Source organism: Dipodomys spectabilis, unplaced genomic scaffold (assembly GCF_019054845.1).
Source record: "Dipodomys spectabilis isolate Male_0828 unplaced genomic scaffold, ASM1905484v1 ptg000136l, whole genome shotgun sequence".
Lineage (NCBI taxonomy): Eukaryota > Metazoa > Chordata > Mammalia > Rodentia > Heteromyidae > Dipodomys > Dipodomys spectabilis.
In genome coordinates this window covers 3,236,204-3,259,945 of record NW_024870813.1, presented here as the reverse complement: position 1 = coordinate 3,259,945, position 23,742 = coordinate 3,236,204, and the positions used below count along the sequence as shown (strand labels likewise).

General features: G+C 40.5%; 1 pseudogene; it reads right to left on the bottom strand.

Annotated features, from left to right (window-relative positions):
• Positions 1-18,608: 18,608 nt before the first annotated feature.
• On the bottom strand, positions 18,609-18,718 carry LOC122116618 (annotated as a pseudogene).
• Positions 18,719-23,742: the final 5,024 nt, after the last annotated feature.

The window sequence follows — 23,742 nt, the reverse complement described above, 5'->3', positions numbered from 1 at the left end:
CTAGCCTTGAGCTGAAGAGCTAAGGGACAAGTGCCCAGGCCCAGAGTTCAGGACCCACAACTGACAAATAAAAAATAAAAAAAATAATAAAAAATAAATAAGTAACCAATGGAATAGAACATAGATGAAAGAGCAGCTTCCTGTGCCAAAGGGCACAATCTCCTAATGGCTTTCTCACAAACGGTTGAAGCGCAACCTGAAGTATCCCTAAGGTTCTTTTGGACTGGTGTCTGGGAGCTGGGGACTAGCGGCTGCTTGTCCTGGTAGAACTATGTTGTTTTGTAGCATTCTATTCTGCTAAGCATACATCAGGAGAAATTATAATTCTAGTACAATAGAACTATTGGTAGTATGACATTGGGGTAATATTTTTTTAAAGGGTGTGTGTGTGTGTGTGTGTGTGTGTGTGTGTGTGTGTGTGTGTTCGCCACTCAAATCTGTTAGATGCTGTCTTTTAAAATATTTATTAAAATTGTAAAATATTTATTAAAATTGTCATTGTGTATTTCTTCTTTTTTTATTGCCATTACCTTGCTTCATGTTCTCTGCCTGCTGCAATCTGAGGCGAGAGCAAGCTGAAAGTCTCGAATGGCTGTCAGCTTTGAAATTTCAGACAGATGATTTTTAATGTATCCAAATGAACAAAGGGTTATTTAAGAGCACTGCTAGGAAGCTAACCTTGGAGAACACTTAAAAAAATGGAATGACTGAATTTTGAAGATTTATTATTTTCCTTTTGATTTATAAGTGTAATATATGCTCATTGTAAAACGTAGAAATACAGAGAACCACCATCAAAATTAAACTATGGCATATTTTCTAAGTCAGCCTTTTTCTCCCTTGATCTCATAAACCAACAGGCCATTAGACTATAAATGTGAGTTGTTTTTATCTACTGAACATTATGTTTTTTTTTTGGAGTGGAGGTCCGGTCATGGGCCTGAACTCTGGGCCTGGGCTCTGTCCCTCAGCTCTTCGGCTCAAGGCTAGTGCTCTACCACTTGAGCCACAGTGCCACTTCCAGCTTTTTCTGCTTATGTGGTGCTGAGGAATCGAACCCAGGGCCTCAGGCATGCAAGGTAAGCGCTCTACCACTGAGCCACCTTCCCAGCCTCCTGACCATTATGTTTTGAAGGATGTCTTACATAATCTTCCATTTATACTTTTAGTAGGCATTTTACCTACATAGATGTATAATAGATTATAGAATCAAATCCTTATTGATGCATACTCCTGAGGTTGGATCTTTAGTTTGCTGATAAGTTTTTCTGTCTGTGTGCCAGTACTAGGGCTTGAACTCAGGACCTGAGAACTGTTCATTCATTTTCCCCTCAAGATTGGTGCTCTACCACTTGAGCCTCATCCCCACTTATGGATTTTGGGTGGACCTAAGAGTCTCATGAACTTTCCTGCCAAGGCTGGCTTTAAACTGATCCTTGAGCTACCAGTTCCTGGTTTGGTAATTATTTTTCAAGTTAGAAATACCACTGTGATAAGCATCTTTGTTAAAATGTCTCTGTGCATGTCTTTTTTTCTCAGAATCATTTCCCAAAGAGCATGTAAAAAGCATGATCTAAAAGAGTGCTGAATGTCTTTTGCTATTCATTGGGTTTACTTGGAGATTGATAGGCACATTCTAATTATTACAAATGAGGGAAAGCATGCAACTTAGGTTTCTTTGGATCTGCATTCTTTCACTTGCTACATTTTTTCCCAAGTCTTTCCATTTCCTTACAAATTGGGCAATGTCATCTTTCTGATGGAAGCATACAATTCCATTGTGTGTGTTTACCACCTTTTCTTGACCCATTTGTCCACTGAGGGACAAAATATTACACTTGGACATAATAAATTAAAAAGGATTCTAAACATTCACAGTTATTGGAGGATACTCTTAGGAGAGGATCACAATAGCTCAATAGCTATGTGCATATGACCATATAAAATGGTGCTTATTGAAATCAATTCCAAGAAATGGAAATAAAGAGATTTTTTATTTTACTTTTTGTGTTTATTTACTTTTTTCTATGTATCCTCTTTTGTTGCTGTTTTGATTTCTGTACCTTTTGTCTTCTATGTAAGTTTATCTGATTTGGGGAGGGGAGGGGAAAAACAGAAATGGTGGGACAAAGGGTGAGCTAATTCAGCAGTGGCACTCACTAGACATGTTGGAAATGAACTATGCAACTTGGGAGAAAAGAGATCAGGAAGGGGAAATGGGGGAAAATGAGGGAGGGGGTGACATTGTTCAAAAAGAAATGTACTCAATACCTGACTTATGTAATTGTAAGCCCTCTGTACAGCACCTTTCCAATAAAAATTAAAAAAAAATAAAAATAAGGAGTGCTGAAAGGATCTAGGGTTCCACATGCTTCTCCAGAATGACAGCACCTGTTTGCATCCTCATCTGAGGCCCTTCTCCTGTGCTTCACTAACCTGGACCCCACACAAAATGAAGCAGAGCAAAAGCCAACAAATGAAACTTGGCCAGTTTGATAGGTGTATTCTGTCATCTCATTATTGCGCTATGCTCCATTTCTTTGATTTCACATGAGCTTAACTCCTTTACGTAGTGTTTATTTTCCACTAATTTTCTTATCTTATAAATTGGCTTATTCATGCCATGTTCATATGTCAATTTAATTGTCCAGAAAGATGTAGCAGAGTCTCTCTCTCATTCACACACACACACACACACACACACACACACACACACCACATATATGTATATATATATGCATATATATATATATATCTATCCAAAAATTATATATATCTATCCAAAAATTTAAAAATCTACATTGTTTTTATGATTACAAAGATCCTTTGTGCTCTAAGATCAAATAGCTAATCATTTGGATGACAAGAAAGAAGAAGGTCTGGCAAATCCAGTCCTAAAACTCAATGTATGTATGTGAAAATGGAACCAGGTAATTTTAGGGAATGGGTGAAATTGGGAAAGATGGAAAATGATAGAAGGGCTGACATTGATCAAGATGCATTGTATTCATAAATCAACATGTTGAATTGAAACCTCTTTGTATTTAAAGTTAGTAAAAATAAATTGAAGGGGCTGGGAAGGTGGCTCAGTGGTAGAGCGCTTGCCTTGCATGCATAAAGCCCTGGGTTCGATTCCTTAGCACCACATAAGCAGAAAAAAAATAAATTGAACAAAAATAGTCATTTATTTCATTTTTATCCCTGATAGGTTAGCTTCTTAGGTTTATCTTGTTAGTTGTTTAGAATTTATTTTAGTTTGTGGCATGAAATAAGATCTGATTTGTTATTTTTAAAAATTTAAACAATGACTTCACTCTTATTTATTAAATAACATTCCTCTATTTCACTGTTTCAAGTGTTTTTCTTCTCATATAAATAGTATGTTCTATGGCTATTAATTGTTTAGTAATGCCTTTATTAGATAGCTTACTTATGATACTTTAAAAAATTACTTGTCTTCATTGTTATGAAAAATATACTCATTTTGTAAGCGCTTCAGAAATTACATTAAAATTTCGATTAGAATTTCATAAAAACATAGAATAATTAACATGTCTTTATTACTCTTTATTAATTTACTGGTGTTTAACCTTTTATTTTTCCAAAAGTAATAATTTTCTTCACATATCTTGATCAATAATATTAGTTTTTTCCTTGATGCCATCATGAATAATATTTCATCTACATTGAATTATTACTTTTTTTCGGTATGAATCACTTATTTATGTTGTAATTATCCAGCTTATTGAGGGCCCCTTACTAGTTCTATATATTATTTATTTTTTAAAATAGTGAATTTTATATGAATATATTTACATGTTATGTACAGCATATTTATCTATGATATTTTTTATTTTTTCTTAGTTTATTGATTAGAAATTCCCAAATGGCATCCCGATGAAATCAGCCTTGATAGTCATTCTTTCCTTACTCCCAAATTTAATGGAAATGCTTGTAAAATTAATTATGAGAAAAATGTCTGGAGTTGACTTGAGACATATGATTCTTGACGCTTCAAAGATATGCTTTGAAGTTTAGTATTATTAAGGAGGTTTTCCTCTTCTTTATGAATGAGATGTTGATTAATCAGATGTTTAATGATAATTAAATACATTCCAAGTTCTGAAGGATTCCAGGTAGTCCATTCCTTGAATCTGACAGTAACTGGTGGTAATTTTGTTAATCATGTTTAAGTCTTTTTTTGGGGGTCCGGTCGTGGGACCTGAACTCTGGGCCTGGGCGCTGTCCCTCAGCTCATGGCTAGCGCTCTACCACTTGAGCCACAGCGCCACTTCCGGCTTTTTTCTTTTTGCTTATGTGGTGCTGAGGTATCGAACCCAGGGCCTCATGCCTGCAAGGCAAATGCTCTACCACTGAGCCACCTTCCCAGCCCATGTTTAAGTCTTATGATACTGAATCCAAATGCTTTTACATATATAACTTGTTTTGGTTTGAATTTTCTCTCCCTGCCCAAGTCTCTTCCTTTCCCCTCCCTTTCCTTTCCTTTCCCATTCCCTTTCCTCCCCTTTTCTTTCTCACCTGAAAGTAAGTGGTTGTAGTTTTTTCAGCCATGTTTAACTCACATTATATTCAATTGAAATGCATTAACCTATGTAAATTGTTTTGAAGTTTCTTTTCCCCCTTCCTTCCTCCTCTTCCCTCCCCTCTTCTCTTTTCTCCTCTTTCATCTCCTTCCTTCCTTTCTCTTTCTCTCTCCCTTCCCCTCCTGTCATTTCTCCTTCCCTCTCTCCCTCCTTCCCGCCTTAACTTTTTTCTTTCTCTTTCTCTGATACAGTGGTTTAAACTTATGGCCTCAAGTTTGCAGGACAGGCACTGTAGCACTTGAGCCATGTCCCCAGTCATTGATCATTGCTTTTTTTGTAACAATTGTTGAAGCTCCACAGTTTTATGAAACTGAGAGATTGTATACATAGCCTTACAGTTTACAAATAAGCTATGGATCCTGGGTAATTATAATGACATAATTGTGATGACATAAGGTTGCTGGTGAAATCCCTTGTGTGAAATAAGGGAGTATACCAACTTAGTTGAAACCAGAAGGGACATTGAGGTAGTTTTACAAACAGAAACTTTTACACTGAAGAGGAGAGTGATGGCTACTACTTCATGGATGAGTTGGTTAATCTAATAGCAAAATGTTGCAAAAGTTTTTCAAGCTTGTAGATAAGTAAAACACATCTTTTTCTCCTTCCGAAAGATAAGCAATCCAAATCTGATATTTTCTTCTTCCAAGCAGATATTTTCCAAGACACAAACACACTTAATCTGAACCTTGAAGGAAAAGGTAAGATTTGAACAGCAAGTGAAACATGTGGTCAGAAAAGGACATTTTGAAAAGAGAGGTCTGAAACATGTCATTCTTACATGATTTTACTGTTGATAAAAATATACATCATCTATAATATTTCTCATGTATACATACCCAAAGCCCTTGGAATAAAAAAAAGTCTAACTTATTTTAAAACTGTTCAGAGAACTTTGTTGATTTTGAGCATGTTTGGTTAAAGAAATCAGAATGTATTACCTTTCAGTTATTTGGCACAAGTAACTGATTGACAGCTGGGACGTTGTAAATCAACTAACAGAACTGCAGCAACCCTCCCCCCCTCCACACACACAACTCTTTGCATAATGGATGCGGAACGTGCAGCTAACGGTGTGATTTTGAAGGCTTTTGGAAGTAGCATTGTGGCTCTGGAATCCACTGAAATGAAATATTGACATTCACTGAACGTAGAACCTGACTCTTGGAATGGTTTCGTGGACATTTTTAAATACGGATGAAATGTATTTTGCCCATTGCTTTCTCAAGGTGATTTTCTTCAAAGGCAAGGTCATAGAAGACGTTGATAAATGAAGAATCCTGGTCTAAACTCTACCTTCTCAACATCTGTCAGCAATTACCAGAACCTCCCTTCAGACACAGTTGGAGAACCACTTACTTATACTAATTTATAACTTTATGTATTTTGTTTGTTGTCTTTTAAAGGCTAGGGGTAGTACAGATTTAATATAATGTATATATACATATATTAATAGATACATGTTAGTTAGATAGATAGATGTTTGAACTTCCTTCATGAGAAGTAGGCTCTCTATCACTTAATTCATGCCTCCAGCCCTTTTTGCTCTGTGATTTTTTTTTGGATAGGGTTTCTAATTTTGCCCAGGCCAGCTTATAATATAATACTCCCACTTCTACTTTCTACCATAGCTGGTGTGATAGGTGTGCCCCATGATATTCAACTTTTTCTGTTGAGATGGGGATCTCATGAACTTTTTCCCTAAGCTGGCCTGGAATGGTCTTCCCAATCTCACCCTTCAATGTAGCTGAGATGAAAGGCACATGTTACAATGCCCAGCTATTGGTTGAGATGAGGATTGTGTACCTCATAAAGGTTTTTGCCCAAGTTGGCTCAAACTGCAACCCTTCTGAGTAGGTAGGATTACAGGTGATAGTCCCTGGCATCTGATAGTGGCTGTTTTAAAACCTACTGATTTTGCTTGATTACAATTATTTGTTATGTTACATGGTTGACAAGCTCTTTTCTTTTTAAAAAGGTAAGTTTTTTTATTGTGAAAATACTGTACAGAGGGATTACAATCACATAAGCAAGGTATGAGTACATTTCTTATCAAGCATTGTTGCCTCCTCCCTTGTTTTTCCCCTACCATCCCTTCCCTCCCATCTTCACAACTACATTTCTCCCTCTCCCCTCCTCCTGCCTAAATTGTAAAGTTTGTTTTTCAGCATGGTGTCTTGTACATCTCATTGTTGCAATGGGTCCACCTGTATCCCTATTTAAACAATTTGTTTTTTCTCTTCTGCTCCCCAAATTATACCAACATCAAATAGAGTGAAAAACAGGGGTTATACAGTGGGGGAGGGACATACAAAGCAACAAAATAATCACGTGGTACCTTACAAATACGTTAGAAACAATAGCAAGAAAGAAAAAAACCACTTCTGTCCTTCTCTTGGGGTTCATTTCGCTTACTATCATCTTATCTGACCTTTTCTGCTTGACAAGCTCTTTTCTTTGACTATTAGAACATCTTTGTAAGATGGCTCTGTGGCGCAATGGATAGCACATTGGACTTCTAGAATATCTTTATAGATAATACCTTTATCAAAAGTAAAATAACCTTATTTGGGGTGAATTTTATCAAAGTACATTATATACATGTACAAAAAGATCACAATGAAAACCTTTTGTACAATTAATATGCACTAATAAAAAGAAAAAATCCTTTCTGGTCAGTTTAACAATTTTGGTTGGCTTGGAGTCTATTGTAGAATACAATCAGAGGCATAATATTTGAACAAATGTTCTGTCTATTTTTACTGACTGTTTCACCTTTGTCTAATATATAATTTTTAACTTTTCTGTGTTATACCTTGTTTTTGATTCTTAGAGTTTTTAGCACATTTTTTGTTCTGTTGGTTTTGGATGGTCTTTTTGCTTTGGAAAATAATTTAACCAATTTATACTTACTATCAGCTGTCTTTTCAGTGTCAGTTTTTCATCTTTTTTTAAAAAAATTTTTTGGGTCCAGTTGTGGGCCTGAACTCTGGGCCTGGGCGCTGTCCCTCAGCTCTTCAGCTCAAGTCTAGCGCTCTACCACTTGAGCCACAGCGCCACTTCCAGCTTTTTTTTCTGCTTATGTGGTGTTGAGGAATTGAACCCAGGGTCTCATGCATGCGAGGCAAGCGCTTTACCTCTGAGCCACCTTCCCAGCCCTTTTTTTTGGTCCAGTCGTGGGGCCTGAACTCTGGACCTGGGCACTGTCCCTCAGCTCTTCAGCTCAAGGCTAGCGCTCTACCACTTGAGCCACAGCGCCACTTCCGGCTTTTTCCCCCCCTGCTAATGTGGTGGTTAGGAATGGAACCCAGGGCCTCATGCATGCAAGGCAAGAGCTCTACCACTGAGCCACCTTCCCAACCCTGCCCCCCTTTTTTTTTTCTTTGCCAAATCCTCAGTCTTGAGACCTTTCCTTTATTGGCTGTCTCTTATGTATTAAAATATGCACTCTTACAAGTTGATATTTTATACTCAGGTATTGGTGTCTCCTGCCTGTAATACTAGCTATGGGGAGGCTGAGACTGACATCAGAGAATTGAGCTTTGAGGCTAGTCAGGTTCGAGAGAGCTAGATGCAGTAGCATGCTTATTATTCTAGCTAGCTACAGTGTATCACAGTGTAGATAGATAGATCACACACATAGATGTATGCCTGAAGAGCAAGAAAGATCTTATCTCAAAAATAAGTAGCAGCTAGATTTCATTGGCTCATGTCTCCAGTCCTAGTTATTTAGGAGGCTGAGATTTGAGGGCTGAACTTTGGAAACCAGCCTGGTAGATGAATTTAGGAGATTATCTCCAATTAACCAGCAAAAAGCCAGATGTGAAGATGTAGGTCAAATGGTAGAGCATCAGCCTTGAGCGAAAAAGCTAAGAAAGATCTTGGCCCAAAGTTTAAGTCTCAGTATTGGCACAAACAAAATAAAATAAGCAGCAAAAAGATAGACTGGAGATGTAGCTCAGTGGTAATAATACCTACTGAACAAATGTGAGGATTATCCTTCTAATCCTAGTACTGTTCTTCTGAAGTTTATTATTAGTTGTGTTAACTCTTATCTTCACTTATAGAATAAAATGTGGCATTTCTTTGACCCCTATTTACAACAATCACTCAGGTAAGTCTTTACATATGAAATTTCATTGTTAACTCTATTTGTTTAATATCTCAGTTTATTTACTTCTGAATTCCTTAGTTTCACTTCTATTTAGATTAACCCCAATGCATTTAAAACTATCCTTCTGCCAAACATAGCAATTATCTAGCTGTGATTGAAGGAAATCTGAGTCTGGCTTGATATTTTATTCCTTTCAAGCACCATCATTTTTCCTGTTTCCATGTTTTTAGAATTTCTTCTTTAGCAATTTTGAAAGTCATCAGGGCATAGTTAGGTGTCATTCCTTATCATTAATTATGTTTGATTCTTGGAGAACAATGTTACTCTGAGATACCAGAAGAGGTTTCTTCTGTCTAGAAACATTTTCTTTTATTACATCTCGGATGAATGTTTATTTTCAGTGTCTTATGGTTCTTGTCAGGTACATTGCTCAGGCCTCTGGTTTTTCATTCCATGGCATCTATAATTTTCATCTTTTTATTTCCTCATTCTCTTCATGAAAGGAAAGGCTTCTTAGACCTATATCTTTTTTTTTATTGACTTTCTCTTATGTTTTAAATGAAAATATAGCCCAGTGCCTGTGGCCCATGTCTGTACTCTTAACTACTTAGGAGACCTTGAGGATCATGGTTCAAAAGCCAGTTTGGGCAGAAAGCTCGGGAAACTCATCTCTAATAAGCTACTAAAGAAAATAATAAGCCAGAAGGATAGCTGTGGCTCAAGTTGTAAAGTGCTAGCCTCAAGCAAAAGAAGCTCAGGGACAGCACTCAGGCCCGAAGTTCAAGTCCCAGGACTGGCACAGACACACAAAATATTTTCAATATAATTTGTTAATCCTTCTATATTTTTTCTCTTAACCAGATCCCTACTCCCTTTATCTCTTGATTTGCAGATTCCATGTTTATTTGAAATGAAAAACTAAAATCTGTTTTAAAAAGTATTTTTCAAGATCATTAAAACATTTTATTTCTTGCACTCTGGATGCTGTATCCTCTTGTTTCAGTGGGTTGAATGTGTTATTTGTCCTTCTCTCCATGGTCTGGGGAATGTTCTTGTTGGGAGACCTGTGTTTCCTTCTCAAAAAGGAAGGGGAAAAGCCACTATTCTTCGTCATGTCCCCCAGGAAGCCAGAAACTGGCCAATCAGATGTAATTTGTGGGGCTTTTGGGACTAAAAGCCAGTGATGCTAAGATCTGAGCAAGCAGATGATACCCTGCAACAGTCGTGTCATGGGTGAGTCTCAGGAGTGGAAGCGAAGCTGTGTGGGTGGGAGAGGGGTTCCCCGATGTCACATTAGGGGCAAGGGCAATGTTGCTCCTCTGTTTAGCATCCAGACTCTGAGATGTGTCAGATGCGCTACATCTAGACTCATCCTACACTGGGACTTCATGTGTGTGTCTCATGACTCATTTTCCCTTTGATCCGGGCCATGTTGTTAGCCCACTTCTGAAGTCTTCCCTTCACATCTGGGATTCTAGGTAAATTTATTTTCGCTTAAATCAAACTGAAGCAATTTCTCTAGCATTATTTAAATAAGAGCCTGCCTGATACATTCTGCATTCTATTCTTTTGATATCTAGGTTTACTCACTTTTGTTCCTTTCTAGCCCCATCTTCAATGCACCTGTTAAGTTTAACTTCCAACTTTTGCATATGACAATCACAGTTTTTTTACATTCAATGCACCATGAACCCTGACCAATACCATGCATTTTGTATAACCTTCAATGCTTTCCAGTTTACTTAGAAAAGGAATGACCTGTTTCAGGTCTGATGTTTCTCCTTTAGCCAGCCAGTTGCTTTCCTTTGATTAATTTGCATTTATTGTGCTGCTACTAAAACCATCATCTCAGATCTTAACCATGGGATGGCCAACAGACAGAGCCTTGACCCATATTAGCAGGGGCTTACAAATCAAGCATTACATGCAGATATGCTGAAAAAAAAAGGATCTTTATTTGTTTGATCTTTATGATCAAATTGTGATCAAATGATCTTTATCAGATGCAAACGAGGACCTCCTCACCAAAAATATGACAGAAAATAGGAATGAAAATCTTCTACTCACCTTTTGCCCTTTCTACCCCTAACTCCATGCCCCTCTGTGTCTTGCTCAATGGGCAATTTGAAAGCTCAGCTAATGGCGAGAGCTGGCCGCCTACCATGGACAGAGAACTTAACATTAACTTGAAGATAACTATGGTTCGTGTAGCTGAGACTTAGAGTTGCTGAACTCGATTCTGTAGAACTTAGAAGAAAAGATGCAACTATCACCACATGTCTAGCTGTGCTGGGAAAATCCCTTCTCTGGTTAAGGAAAGAGGGTGTAGTGGGGGTTGGGTGGGCAGAGCCATTCATCATCTTCTATCAGGTAGTAGCCAATCGTCCACACATCTGGAAGATATTTACCTAAATCACAACTTCAATTCCCTTTGAAATTTTACAAATCCATTTATATTCTATATTCTTAGGCATAGCTAATAAAAAGGTAGAAGAGAACATTAGATGTCTAAGGCTTTCTATTGGCACAATCTGTTCAATGCTGAGAGAAAATGTAAGCACTGGGAAAGCCTGATACTTCTAACTCTGAAAAAGAGCTTATAACTGTCTTATATCAGGGTATGAAAGCTTTTATTAGTGAGACACTGACAGGTGGAAAAATAAAATTGCATCTCTACCTTACTCTTTATACCCAAATAAAAATCTCAGATACATTGAATACTAAAACTTAAACAATGGAAATAAAAAAAAAGTCCTCAAAGGAAACACAAAAGGAAACTTTTAGAGTCTTGAAATAGGAAAAAATAATTGAAAGGACTTCACAAAGTTTAGAAATCCTAAGGGAAAAGGTGATAAATATGACTTATAAAATTGAATTATTCCTGACAATAAACACTTTTAAACATAGCTAGGAAACAAATGGAAAACTAAAAAAATTGCAACACATATGACAAAAGGCCCATCCTATAGTATATGAAGAGAGCTTATAAATAAGTGATGTGAATATTACTTCCTCATTGAGCATAGACCATGACAGATAGCTTATACATGGTAAAAAAAATGTAGGACATATTGTTCCACATAAATGTAACATAACATAAATAACATAAATGACATAAATGTAAATTAAAGCAATGAATTGTCTACTTACACAAATTCACAAGACTTCAATTAATATTTAAGTTGTTTATTTTTATTTATTAATTAATAATTTATTTATGCCAGTCCTGGGGCTTGAACTTAGGGCTACATGTTATCCCTTGTTTTTTCTACTCATAGCCAGCACTCTACCTACCACTTGAGTCACATTTCCATTTCCAGTTTTTGGGTTTGTTTTTGTTTTTGTTTTCTCTGGTTAATTGGAGATAAGAGTCTCATTGACTTTTCTGCTCAAGCTGGCTGTGTACCTTCATCCTCAGATCTAAGCATGTGGAGTAGCTAGGATTAGAGATGTGAGCCACCTGCCTGATTTAAAGTTCTTTTTTTTCTTGAAAAAGTATTGAGACAGCAATAATCACTGTACTGTAGCTTCATCTCACAAGATTAAGCAACTTCACCCCTCTTCCACCCATGGACGTTGGGGACAAGCATCTGGTATCTATGGGTCACTCTGGTACTCTTTTGTGCTCTTGTGTTTGTGGTAGCCTAAGTAATACATGACAGTTTCCAGTTTCACCAGATCTGGAGTATTCTCATACTGCTGCTAAACCGGGCACATGATTCCACTTTCATCTCTCTTTACTTTCTGAAAAATAGGGCTCTGAAGTCTTGGCTTAGCCCAGGTCTGAGGCTAGCCCTTTCCTTCCCAACTGTAACAATGATGGGTAAAAAGCCAAAGTCGCCATAGTGCCCTGTGTGGTAGGGGTGAGTCTGCAGTGAGGTGTCCTGCTTATACATCGTTGATGATGCTAAAAGTTCATCCATACTGGTCTAAGGAAATCCAGTCTGCTAAGGCAAGTTAAGAAATTACTGTGTAGTCATTTTAGAATGAGAATATAGCTCTATGCAGAGATGGAACACTCTCAGAGCTATATTATGTAGAAATAAAAACAAAAGAAACTATAAACAGGAAAAGGGAATACATATGGCCAGTCAGCATGTATTTGAATAACTTCTGAGAATATTACCCAGAGTCTAGAACCACTTTTTTTTAATGTTGTGGCACTAAGCACTGAACTTAGGGCCTTGCAATTGTTAAGTAAGTACTCCACTATTTGAGTAACATCCCCAAGTACTCTTGAGTTTGTGCTATTTTGGAGAAAGTTCTCACCTATTTTCTTAGGCTTACTTGGGCCACCCAGTTCTGACTTTTGAGTTGCACTGACATACCACTTTAATTGGAGAATGGGAAATAGAAAAAGATTTACCTTTTAATTCATAACTATTTATACATTATGGGTGGTTTTTTGAAGTTATGTGCATGTATTAAGTATTTAAAGAATAAAACATAAATATACATATTGAGAAAAAAGTCATGGGTTTAGAGTTATTGCAGCTGACTTGGAGAAAAAGAATCTCAGTTTCTCTTTGAAAGAAATAAAACATTTAACTTATTTAAAATAGAAAGAGGAATTATAAAACATTTTTTATCAAAAATAGAATAATTTGGCTTCCATCAAGTTGAATTATCATGAAGATATTGGACATCGGAGTTATACAATGGAAGCACTGCTGGTTTATTTTATTTTTTAATGGATTTAAATGAAAAGTCAATATTCATTTTCCCAGTTCCTTTCCTCAGTACACATTTCCTGAACAGTACACATTGCCATTTGGTCAGGAGCTTTGGATTACCAAAACCCATCACTCCATATATGATTTGGTTTGGTCTCTTGGCCCTATTTGTGTGTGTGGGGGAAGTGGGGGCGGGTGTTACTGAGTATGGAATTTTTTTCCTTAGACTTGTCTTGTTCCTTGGTTTTCACCATTTCCGAATGTCCTACCTCATTAATTCTGTCTTTCCTGCCTGATTTCTGCCTTGTAAACATCTCTGGCAACTTTTCACTTCTTTTTAGTGCAATTTCTTTTTTTTTTTTTTTTTGAGTCCGGTGGTGGGGCCTGAACTCTGGGCCTGGGCACTGTCCCTCAGCTCTTCAGCTCAAGGCTAGCGCTCTACCACTTGAGCCACAGCGCCACTTCCGGCTTTTTGCTTATGTGGTGCTGAGGAATCGAACCCAGGGCCTCAGGCATGCAAGGCAAGCGCTCTACCACTGAGCCACCTTCCCAGCCCTAGTGCAATTTCTTTAAGTTCTGCCTGTACCATTCTGTGTCTCTCCTTTGCCATCCGTTTCTGGTACTTACCTGATTAGGACAGGCTCTGCAAGGGCCTCCACACATCATTGTGGCTTACAATGATGTAAGGTAAGCCCCCGTGTGAGGTTGAGCAGATTTCTTGCTCTTGTCCTTAGCTGTGTTTCAACTTCCCTCAATGCATACCCCTTGTCACTTAACTCCTTTTGGTTGCAAGTGAAGCAATCCAGAGGCACCATGCTGTGTTCAGGATGGGAGGATTCATTGCATGGGCTTGAATGACTGATCCTCAGGTATATCACATTTCTAACCCCTTAGGATTTCCCAGGAGAGGCTAGAGTCTCATTGTGGATTCCTGCTCCTCTCTGGCAGTTAACTCTGGCAGATTTCTCTTCTCTACATGGAAGAAAATAGGCATCAATGATTCCTGAGATTTTTGTGTCATGGATTCAGATATTAAAAGCAAATGGACACTCCATTTTAAAGCCCAGATCCTAGGAAAGGGATTCAATGGCCTAATTTAGTAGAAAAAAAAATCAGACAATACTGTTGATGGGAATCTGCACTCCCCATAATGTGAAAGTCCACTCTCCCACCCCCAGGTAACAGGTGTTCCCCGCAGCAAGCCATACCTGACTAAACCGGGACCTGCTCATAGGTTTGTATACCAGGCTCCCAGAACTGGGCCTGTGTAAATTACTTCACTCTGAAACCACAAATTCACACAACTCATCCCGAAACTTTTGTACCCTCCAGCCACCTTCACCCAGAACCTCATGTTAAGTCCCTTCACCCCTGCCCTCAGCACGTAATGCCTCATTTCTCCTGACTCTCCTCAAGTCACCATGATTTCCCTGTTGATCTGGTCTGTTGAGGTCATTTTCTCCTCTTTCTTTATTCTAATACCTTTGTTACTCAGTGTCCTAACAACCCTGGCAACTGGTCCTATTTTGCCTGGATAGTGCTGACAAAAGGCAGTGTAATCCCAGGGAAGAGGGCCTGGGCCAAAGCCTTATGCTGTAGGTTGTCAGAACCCTCACCACCCACCACCCATCTTCCTACCCCATGCTTTCCAGCACAACATTCCTCCCACCTGGGCTTGACACCAGAATGCTTGTCCCTAGGCCCAACTCCAGTGGTCCCACATGTCAGATCCAGCTACCCATGGTAGTATATCAAACAAAGAGATGGGTGGTGGTGAAGGACAGAGAAAACAGTTTATTGAGTGGCATAGACACACTGTGGGGAGAAACACAGTAAGCAATTCGGCTCAGCTTTGAGGTATAGTCATGAGGTTTAGGTTTAACTGGAGAAAGTATTGTAGCAGAGGGTGAGAGATACACACATTTAAGCAGTCCCAGTCCCAGTGTGTCCTGATTGTTGATCATTCTCTTATACTTTTAGGGGTTCTGGATTTATCACTGTCATCATTTGAGGGGAATAATGTGGTCAGGATAAACAAGTCCTTGTTGCCTGTTTGGAGGGAGGTGTCCTGAGAAGGCTCTGCTACCTTTCCCTTGGGGGTAGATTCTTGGCAAAGTGGTGGACAGGGACTGGGTTTAACTGGTGCCATCTTGTCTTCATGGTGGAGGAAAATGAAGTCCCACCTCCCAGATGATAGAGATGCCTGAATTCTTAAAGGCAGGGGCAGGGACTTGGATGATTGGTTACTGGACCTGTCAGCCCTGAGCCTTAAACTTTGGAGACTCTCGAATTTCTTATGACCCCGCCCCCTGACTCTGACACTATCTAAGCCCAGACAAGGTCAGGCAGCATTACACCATGCCTGATATGTGTCTCCTGTCTCCTGTTCCCTGGCTCTCCTTCTCACCGTGGCATCCCACGTTAGCTCTCCACTGGGGATGATCTGGTTTGTTAGTATTGTTTTTTCTGCTCTCTAACTTTTCTAACAGTGTTAAATGAATTAGAGGGGCTGCAGGTTTGAGACAGAAGTCCAACTGTAGACACCAGCTTCCTAATAAAGAGATTCATAATTTGACCTCTCAAAATGAGGCTTCTGTTTCTCGTGATCGAGAATTACCTTACAACAGTTTCATATCCTTCTTGCAAAGATGGTTACTCATTATAAGGGTGTCATTGGAGAAGTTCTGAGCTTTCTGGCAACCAAGATGGTGGTAAAGTGACTCCAAGTGAAAAGTAGGTAGCTATAAAATGGAGGCAGAAATACCAAACTTTTATTCTGCTTTTACTGAATTCATGGGTCCAAGTAAAAGGATTCAGTGCTTTCAATATATTTTTGGTAGCAAAAGCAATTTCTAAATACCCATAACTGTCTCCTTTTTGCGCTCATGAAGTCTTCTAAATAACTCTTACCCAAATATACACAAATACAGAGAGCAACTACTTTCCTTAAAATTGGTACATGTCATTATTTACACTTATCTCTGCCTTACCAAAAACATTAGTAGACAAGTCTATCTGAACTAATGAAACTCTCCTGGCATGTCTATTTTCTCTGCTTTGCTTTTACCATTTAATGGAAGTTTCTTGTTGATCAGAAGAGAAAGGAGGAAACCAGCTCTCTCATTCCTTTCCCCCACCCCACTCTCTTCAGGCCTCTTCTTCTTCCTCTTGTCCCCTTGGCTCTGCAGGCAGAGTTGGGAACTTGCTGTGTTTCCACTTGGGATCTCTGATTTCTAATCCTTGTGTGCTGAGGACAATCACTCCCAGCTCAGGGGACCCGAGGTAGCAACTTGAATGTTGGCAAAGAAACAAGATTCTCCTGGGAGGTGCTGAGCACCTCAGAAGCCTTCAGAGCTGCTCTAGTCTTCCCTCCTTGGGGAACTGGTTTCAATCAAAAGTCACACTTAGAGCCAGATGCCGGTGGCTCACGCCTGTAATCCTAGCTACTCAGGAGGCTGAGATCTGAGGATCACAGTTCAAAGCCAGCTCTGGCAGGAAAGTTCGTGAGACTCTTATCTGCAATAAACCATTAGAAAACCAGAAGTGGTACTGTGGTTCAAGTGGTAGAGTGCTAGCCTTGAGCTGAAGAGCACAGGCACAGCGCCCAAGCCCAGAGTTCAATCCCCGCTACCAACAACAACAACAACAAAAAGTCACAATTAGCTGCCATGAGTTAGGTCTTTGAGAGAAGAATTTCCCTTTCATCACCAGAAAGATTTAAAAATGAGAATGCAGCCAGCTTAGATGTTGCCTTTATGAGACTATCCTGCAGCTGTGGTCATCACGGCTCCACCTGGAGACAAAATATCTTTCCTAGAGAGGGACAGTTCTCCGAAGTTCTGTGTGGACTATCAATTCTGCCAGGTGGCATTTAGGTATGTACTTAGGCCTTATATGTACTAAGGCCTCGGGCACCCCTTTATCATTAAAGGTCTCACACTTTGGAGGCCGAAGATGATGACAGAAAAGGGACTGTAGCCACACACCCAATTGTTGCCCTAAGCAGCAGATCCTGGTGGAGAGAGCTGAGGGACTGGGTGACATTTGTCTTCCAAAATGGCTCTTGGATTACAGAGAGGTCTGAAAGGAAATGTAGGAAGCTTTGGCAATGAGTGGCGGTAACCTAAGTAGTTGGGTAGATCTAAAGGACCTTGGGTCTGTGAGGAGCACCATGGGCATGGAGGCTCTCAGGATAGCAAGTCAAGGTTCCGGTGCATCTCCACTCTCCCAGCATGCTCTTTGCTCACATTTGTGATCTGGCTTCTGTGTACTTATCTTCTACTGACAGGCAAAAATGCCTGTGGCAGAGAAGTTCCCTGGGTCTCTGACTGTGGGCTACAGCCTCCTAGTTTTGGCTAGAAATGGTGGCCCAATGACTAGTACTCAGAATTCCTTTAATATAGGATAAGTAATCAGAAGTGGTCCACCCACCACCTTCTCTGGTGCTGTCCATTGTAGCAAGGATAACAGTGGCTAGGCCAGAGTCTCAAGAGGCATTCCCTGTGCGCCACCCCCCGCCCTCTTCTTCTCTACATTGAATATGTCACTAATAAATATGTCTTGGGAAGCCATTCTTTTGCAGCTCAAGTTCTCCTAATTTATACTGCACAAAGAGCTCTACCAATCCCTTACTGATGCTATCTCCCTAAGAACTCACCCTCTGAAAGCCCACACAATTAACTCTAAACACTGATAGTAGAATTTGAGCAAAAACCCTGGTTTCAGAAGTCTCAACACACCAGGACCTTTCCTGGAAAGCCCAGTAAAGATCTGAGGCTGCTGAAGGTATGAACAGAATTCGATTCACAGTATGAATACATTGGTCAGAATGAAGGCCCAAGACCTGAAAACCAGTCTTTTAAAAAGTGCTTACAACAGTCTCAGTGTTGTGAAGAAAATGTAACTGTAACCCCTCTGTACAGTATCTTTACAATAAAAAAAAAATCAAGAAAACCAAAAAGAGAAACGAAGGCTTGAATTAGGGTGTTCCTTGGTAGTAGTCCAACTCACCCTACTGGTCGGATTGATTTTTGCATTCAGGATATTATCTCAAGAGTCCCAGGCAAGATTTTGGTACCAAGGAGGCTTCTCTGTTTGGGGGCTGGGGGGAGGGCAAGTCTTAGTCTTTTATGTTAAGATGTTCATCAATTAAGCCTGTTGTTGCTGGGATCCAGGTAACCGTGGACAATAAAGATACAGGAGAACTCAGAAGCAGAGAAGCAAGATGAGTTGGTGTAAGAAACAAAATGGGCCAGGCTCTGGTGTCTCCATGGAAATCTTTAGTAAAAGGCGAAAGATTTGTATGATCTGAAGAGAAACCAGAGTATGCGCTGGTGTCTCATACCTACAATCTTAGCTACTCAAGAGGCTGAAATAGGAGAATTATGATTTGAAGATAGCCTAGGCAGACAAATCTGAGAAATTCTTAGTTAATTAACCATCCCCCAAAGCCCAGAAATGTAGGTGTGGCTCATGTGGTAGAGCACCAGGGTTGAACACAAAAATACAATCAAGAGCACAAGGCCCTGAGTTCAAACCCCAGTATACTCCCCCACCCCCACACACCCCCAAAGGAAAAAAATGGAGTCAGTTAGGTCAGTGACTCAGCCTTCCTCCGGAACTCTACAAGTTATTCTGTTTCTAGAAATCTCTGTGCTATTTCTACACCTGACAGAATGGTGAGGATTGAGGTGGCTCGGTGTATCCATGCTTTGGTAAAGAATATTCTCTGAGTGTCAGTGTTTCTCTGGGCTTCTTTGAATCTCACTGTGAAGCACACACAAGTGTCATGTGTGTGAACATGGTGTACTTGTATCTAGAAAGGAACATTGAGCTGTTTGAGTCTGAGAAGATCCAAACTGATGCAGACTGGTTTTATGTCTGTGCAGAACATGTCTCTGAAAAATGGGTATCTTAGATTGGTGTGTACTTAGGTATGTTCACTCCTGGGTGCTTGTGTGTGAGTTTGTGTGTGTGTGTGTGTGTAGTGTGTTGATGTCCACGGGCGATCCTGCGATTTTCTATCCTTTGTTGTTTCTCTGAGCCTTTTCTCCCTGGGAGGGTGAGTGATTACTGTCGATGGAGCATGTTCCAATAAGGAACAGTGTGAAAGAATTCATTTCACACTCCCCATAGAGTAGACCATGTGCTCTGTTCTCGGCAAGTGAGTGGTTGCTGAGTTACTGCAAGCCAGCTCTTTTCTTCTCCTGCTATGATGCATCGACTGCTTGCTAGCTGGTTTTTTTTTTTTTTTTAAACACAAGCGAGTTTCTTTTCCTTTCTGTGCATTCTCCTCTAAGCTTGGGAGCACAGAATTGGACAGGCCCCAATCTTTCTCTGAGATTTACTATGTCTGGCAGTGCTTAGGGGACAGCCCATGTGGGAGAGGACTGAGTGTGCCCTAGCTCTCTAAGGAGAGATGAGGCACCGTGTAGAATTTGGAGGCAGAGAGCAGCTCTTTTTATTGCTATGGCTCTTCTGGCTTTAAGACCATTTGTAACAGAGGAGAAAGCTTTATAGGAAAGTATTTATTTGGAAAGAAGCGGCTGAGAGGAAGTGAGGAGGGAATGAGTTCAAGCCGAAGAAGTCTAGACTCTGAGGAATGGCTAGTTAAGAGAACTGGGGCCAGCAGGCCAAGGCCTGACTCTCAGGCCCGTAATTTTGTTCAGGGGTCTCCTGGCCCTGAACAGTCTGTGGAGGAGAGGAGCAGAGCCTGTGCTCTATGCCTCTTCCATCCTCCATCCTCACACCCCCCCCACCCATTGTCTCTGGGCCTTTTTCATGGTCACTCTGAAAACCAAGCCATCTCCCTAGGAAAGCTCCTCACACATCACACATCAGGCGTCGCAGGTGCTGAGCTCAGCTTTGCCCACCTGGCATTGTGGAAACAGCATGTGGCTCTCCATCAGAAAGAATATCAGCCACAGAGCAGTGACTGTTAACTCTCCGTCTCCTGACTCCCCAGCGAGTGTCCTTTGCATCACACAAAGGTCGTTGGGGATGACTTTTGGGTGTCAGATGACTTTTATTTTATTTAAAACCAGAAAATAACTTCCCCTTATAGGACCATGTGAGTGAAGTGGAAAGTCATGTAACGAGAGTTAGGAAAAGAGCCTGGCGACAGTGGGATAGAGGACTTTCATCTGGAAGGAATGTTCCTGCCTTTGAAGAGGCAGTTATAGGAAGGTTTGATGTAGGCCGGATATGGAGAGTTCTGAGAATGAGCGGCATAGTGGCCAACTTAGACAGTCAGTTCAGTTCACTTCAACCATCATTTACTCAAGACCCTTTGGAAGCCTGGGGGTAGGAAGGTGCCAGGCATACAGAGAAGGTGAAGGCCAGGCCTTCAAGGAGCTCAAAACCTGGCAGGGTGGGGGGAACCAGAAAGCCAGAAAGCAAAAATTACTCCTCACGAAATGTGCAGTGAAGTCTCCGCCATCTGGGCTGGAGATAGAGATCAGTCGTCGAGCATTTGCCTACTATGAACAAAGCTTCAAATCTGATGCGCAGGACTACAAACAAACAAACAAAAAAGCTCAGATGTCAGTTTGTGAAGGTTGCTAAGGGAACAGAAAAGGAGAAGTACTCCATCTGCTAAGACCCAGGAGATACACAGATGGAAATGCAATGTACTGTGTATGAAGAATTATACTGTTGGTCCAGGTAGAGCTTAGCTTACAAGATGGGCAGGTTTGAGGGTGATAGCAACTTTCTGAAATCCAGGTGATATGAGCCTTTAAGCATTCTGAAAATGCTTAATGGGACTCTGTCCAATAGTTACAAGCAGGGTGTGAACTGGATCCGATCTGTGTTATCTCCTTCCAGAAAAATGTGCAGGAGAGAGTTCAGACGAATAAGGTCAAAAGTAGAAGATCCAAGAGGAAATTGTGGAAATTCTTAGGTAAGAGAGGTTGAGTAGGAACTGAGGTAGTGATGAAGGAGAGAGAACAGATGGGCTGAATTCTGTGTGTGTGTGTGTGTGTGTGTGTGTGTGTGTGTGCGCGCGCGTGCATGCATGCACGCACGTGTGTGTGTGCGCACATGTACATATGCACTGGTCCTGCAGATTGAACTCTGGACCTGGGCACTGCTTAAGGCTCTACCACAGTTCCACTTTTACCTTCTTAGTGGTTAACTAGAGGTAAGAGTGTCACAGACTTTCCTTCTCTGGCTGGCTTCAAATTCCAATTCTCAGATCTAAGCCTCCTGAGTAGCTAGGATTATGGGTATGAGCCACCAGCACCATGCTGTAGAAGTTCTTGATGAGAAGAAAAATAACCTAGAAGAGATATGGTAAAAGTGAAGGTATTTTTTGTGGAGTGGGAATGATGATTAAGATGAGACAAATACACTGATTTATAAAGCACACTTAGAACCAGATATCTGCTCCTCTATCTAGGCAGCAGAGCAGAGTAGTGTACAGGAATGGGAGGCCTCTGAAAATTAAGAGATAGATGGATAGGGGACTTCTGGTTTGGACAAGAAGAGGCTGGATCTAAGTCACTTTGTAGCATAAAAAAGCTAGATGTTGAGCAGGGCATCAGTGGCTCACACCTGTAATCCTATCTACTTGGGAGGCTGAGATCTGAGGATCATGGTATGAAGCCATCTTGGGTAGGAGAGTCTGTGAGACTCATTATTTCTAATAAACTATCGAAAAGCCTCTGGAGCTTCAGCTCAAGTGGTAGAGTGCTAACCTTGAGCGTAAGAAGCTCAGGGACAGTACCAAGGCTCTGAATTCAAAACAACAACAACGATTATGATGATGAAATAGCTAGATGTTAAGAAGAGTTACACTTGTCTCCATTTCTTTTTTTTTTGGGTCCGGTCGTGGGCCTGAACTCTGGGCCTGGGCGCTGTCTCTCAGCTCTTCAGCTCAAGGCTAGCGCTCTACCACTTGAGCCACAGTGCCACTTTCAGCTTTTTTCTTTTTGCTTATGTGGTGCTGAGGAATTGAACCCAGGGCCTCATGCATGCAAGGCAAGCGCTCTACCACTGAGCCACCTTCCCAGCCCTTGTCTCCATTTCTTAATGGAGCAGGAAACAAAGATTTATGCAAGGCATGGCCAGGGCTTGAATAACCAGAGGTGAGATAAATTAGGAAAATATGGATTAGAAATTAGTGAGAATGAATGGGGAAGCTAACCACAGATAAGGGCTACCTAGCGGAGCCAAGAGTCCAATGAGAATATTTAGGTTTAATTGGCAGTGATGGACTCTTCTTTCTTCTAGTGTTCAGTTTCCCAGTACAAGATTCTAGTACATGTATTATTAGAATATTAACTAAGATTGGGATGGGGGATGAAGTATCTTCAGTTTTACCATATCCTTTCTAGGTTATTTTTCTTCTCATCAACAACTTCTAAAGCATGGTGCTGGTTGCTTGTACGCATAATCCTAGCTACTCAGAAGGCTTAGATCTGAGAATTGGAATTTGAAGCCAGCCAAGAGAGAGGGAGGATGAGAGAGAGGACAGAGACAGAGAGACAGAGAGAACAAGTACTGAGTACAAAGGGTCTTTCACTCTCACTTGCTTTTTAGTTGACAGCTGGTATTCTATCCCTTGCACCCTGCCTCCAGTCCAGTCTTTTTTGCGAGTTAATTGGTGACAGAATCTGTTAGAATTTTCTGCCCTGGCATGATTTGAATGGAAATTCTTAGGTCTCAGCCTCTTGAGTAGCTAGAATTATAGGTATGAGCCACCAGAGCCTGCTTTAAAATTGGGATTTTGATGGAAAGTGATAACCATTGTACATTTATTGAATGCATATTATAGCCCAGACATGTAGAGATCTGAGTTGTTTATGTGTTTTATTTTGTTTGAAATTCTTAGCTATGGGGGCTGGGAAGGTGGCTCAGTGGTAGAGTGCTTGCCTTGCATGCATGAGGCCCCGGGTTCAATTTCTCAGCACCACATAAGCAGAAAAGCCAGAAGTGGCGCTGTGGCTCAAGTGGTAGAGCTGAGGGACAGTGCCCAGACCCAGAGTTCAGGCCCCATGACTGGACCCTCCCCCCCAAAAAATTCTTAGCTACTCTGGGAGGCTGGACTTAATATTAGAGTCACTTCATAGATGAGGAAACTAGGATCCAGGTTAGTAAAATTTGTGCAAAGTTACATATGTTGAATGTCTTGGAGATAAGGTTGAAAACCAGATCTTTTCTAATTCCAGGGGAGGAAAATGGTTCAGGGAGTTAATGATGAGATTATGTTGTATTTGGAGGAAAACAGAGTTACAGCATTCTGGTAAACTGGAAGAAGATTAAGATTGTCAGGGACTTGTGTTTCTGAGGTCAAACATTTCATGGGTAAGGAAGTGAAGGCTGGAAGAGCAATTGGCTGTGGAGGTCAGAG